The sequence below is a fragment of the Phaethon lepturus genome, unplaced genomic scaffold (genome assembly GCF_000687285.1).
Source record: "Phaethon lepturus isolate BGI_N335 unplaced genomic scaffold, ASM68728v1 scaffold24565, whole genome shotgun sequence".
Lineage (NCBI taxonomy): Eukaryota > Metazoa > Chordata > Aves > Phaethontiformes > Phaethontidae > Phaethon > Phaethon lepturus.
In genome coordinates this window covers 1-2,682 of record NW_010540200.1, presented here as the reverse complement: position 1 = coordinate 2,682, position 2,682 = coordinate 1, and positions in this window count along the sequence as shown.

The window sequence follows — 2,682 nt, the reverse complement described above, 5'->3', positions numbered from 1 at the left end:
ACTCTTTCCATCAGAGCAAGAGAGATGTTGGTTATATTTGTTACCTTTTGAACAGTGCTATGCTTAAGTACTTAGCTTTTCCATAGGTCTTTGAAACATACCAGTAAAATTTTTCAACAAATAAATGTCAGTCCTTTTAAAATTTCTTACTTGACTTGCATAGTCTTCAGCTTTTTTTAATTTCATGACTGAGAGCAGTTGAAAGCAGATTGTTTATTCATGCGCTGGCTGTAGCGGGAAGGAAATAAGAACACTTCATTTAATTACCACAAAGTGCATCAATTATAGTTTTAATACTATTTTGAATTTAGTTATCAAGCATGCTTGAAGCATACTGCATTTTGCTGATGACTTTTCGTAGTATTTTTTTCCACTTTCTGATATCCAGCTATTGGACTTCTTTCTGTACTCAAAGTGCTTATTCCACACTAAAAATAAGTATAAGCAGAAGACTGGCTGTATGTCTGTTTTCATCAGTCTGTTTCCTCAATAGCATGAGGACAGAGAAGATAGATGTAGCAGTGTGCTTGGAACATTCCTTCAAGGAATGGGCTCAAAATAGAGGCCCCTTTGCATGGTACGGAAATTTATACCATGCCTGTTAACATTTAAAAGTGCATATTTATTGGATATTAGTATGTAGTAAGCCTGTCCACCCATTAGGATCCAGTCTCAGCTAAGAGATGAGCCCCCCTTTGCTGGTTTTGTGTGGTGACAGTACGATTAATCTGCAGTTTAAATTAATGATATATTAACAAAATATTAAATTAAAAATAGACTTTGCACTGAAACTATTTAAAGTGCTCACATGGTGCAGCAATGCTTAAAAATATACTACCACACCCAAAACCACCCCCAACCAAAAAAAACCCCAAGGAAATCTCAGCGGTCTTACTTGTAGTACCGCAGCTGAGACACTATGATGAAACATTTTTTGTTCCCAAATTTTCAGACTAAATTCCCTGGCCTGTTTCCTTGTGCATGGTGTGAGTGGGCATAAACAGAATGTTAGTGAGCTAAACAGATGAATTGCCACTTGGCAAGCCAGGTATGGAAGTGGGTAACACAGCGCTAGGCTCCTGCTTCCCATTCCCCTCCTCCTGTCTCTTGCCAAAGGAATGACAGTCTTTTAGCCTTTATCGGTAACATCCATGCCCTAATCCGTGTCCTAGTTAGTCTGGGGTTGTGTCACTGGGGATGTGACCGTTTGTAAAGTAGCACTAAGCACAGGATACTGCAGCCTGTTTAATGCCTTCTTACTGTGCAGCTCAGCTAAACTGCTGCTGTGAGATGAGCACTGGTTTTTAATTAGCTTTCAGGCAGACAAGCTTTAATACAGTTGGAACGTAGCTTCCTAGGACCTGGACTCTTCCCAAGGATACCTGCTGCCAGGTTTGGGACTAGTGGGAACGTTAAGGATGTTCTTTTAACAACAAATGAGGAGATGCCACTACCAGGGTGTTTCTTTGTAGACAACATCTTAGTCACCGTCCAGGCTCTGGCTGTGAGTCACTTAAGTATGTGCTTTAGGCAAAGTTAAATATATGGAACTCTTACCCTGCCAATTTGCCATTTTCCACATTAGAGCTCTTGAATCCAAGGATGTCTCCGTCATCAATATTCAAGGGCTACTTCAGGAATACACGAATACCCTTTGCTCCTGCTGTAGTGCTTGTGGAACTGTGGTCATTTGAAGGAATGAACTTGAATGCTTAAAAACAAATAGTGGGAAAAGCTGTGCACATTACTTGAAAGACGTTAGCAGCTTTTAAAAGCAGTGTGGTCTTCTACTCTGTTTAAGTATACAAACAGATGATAGGCATTATTTCCCAAAAGGTACTGTAATGACTTATTGGTCATTTGCTTTCAAAGGAGGAAAAAAAAAAAACAACCCGACCCAAACCCAATCACTATTTTGGTTGTCAGCTGTTGCATTTCCCAAGATTTTTGTTTCTAAGGTATTTTTTTATTACACAAGTGTGTGCTTTCATGAGATGACAAAAGGCCAGTGTGTCTGGCAGAACCTTGTTTTCTTACATAGTCTGTAATAAGATGCTTTCCTGTAAGTTGTAATTTACTATAATTCTAAATATTCTATAGTTAAAGTAACAAATGCTGCTATTTGCAGCTAGCATGACTACTCCCTTGCTTGCCTTTCTGAGCATTTTCTTTAGATTAAACTTTCAAACCAGTAACTAATCGAAGTGTAGAAATGATCAGAAGAGATGGCAAAACTAATTTTGATGCTCATGCCAGTGACTTTAAGAAAACAAACAAAAAAACCCCAAACCTGAAAACCCAAATAAAGTTGTTTTTTTAAGAACTTCTGGTGGGTTGACCTTGGCTGGATGCCAGGTGCCCACCAAAGCTGCTCTATCACTTCACTCCTCAGCTGGGCAGGGGAGAGAAAATACAACAAAAGGCTCGTGGGTTGAGAGAACGACAGGGAGAGATCAGTCAGCGATTACTGTCACAGACAAAAGAGACTCAACTTGGGGAAATTAGTTTAATTTATTGCCAATCAATATCAGAGTAGGGTAATTAAAAATAAAACCAAATCTTAAAACACCTTCCACCCACCCCTCCCTTCTTCCCAGGCTCAACTTCACTCCTGATTTTCTACCTCCTCCCCGCAGCGGCGCAGGGGGACAGGGAATGGGGGTTCTGGTCAGTTCATCACAC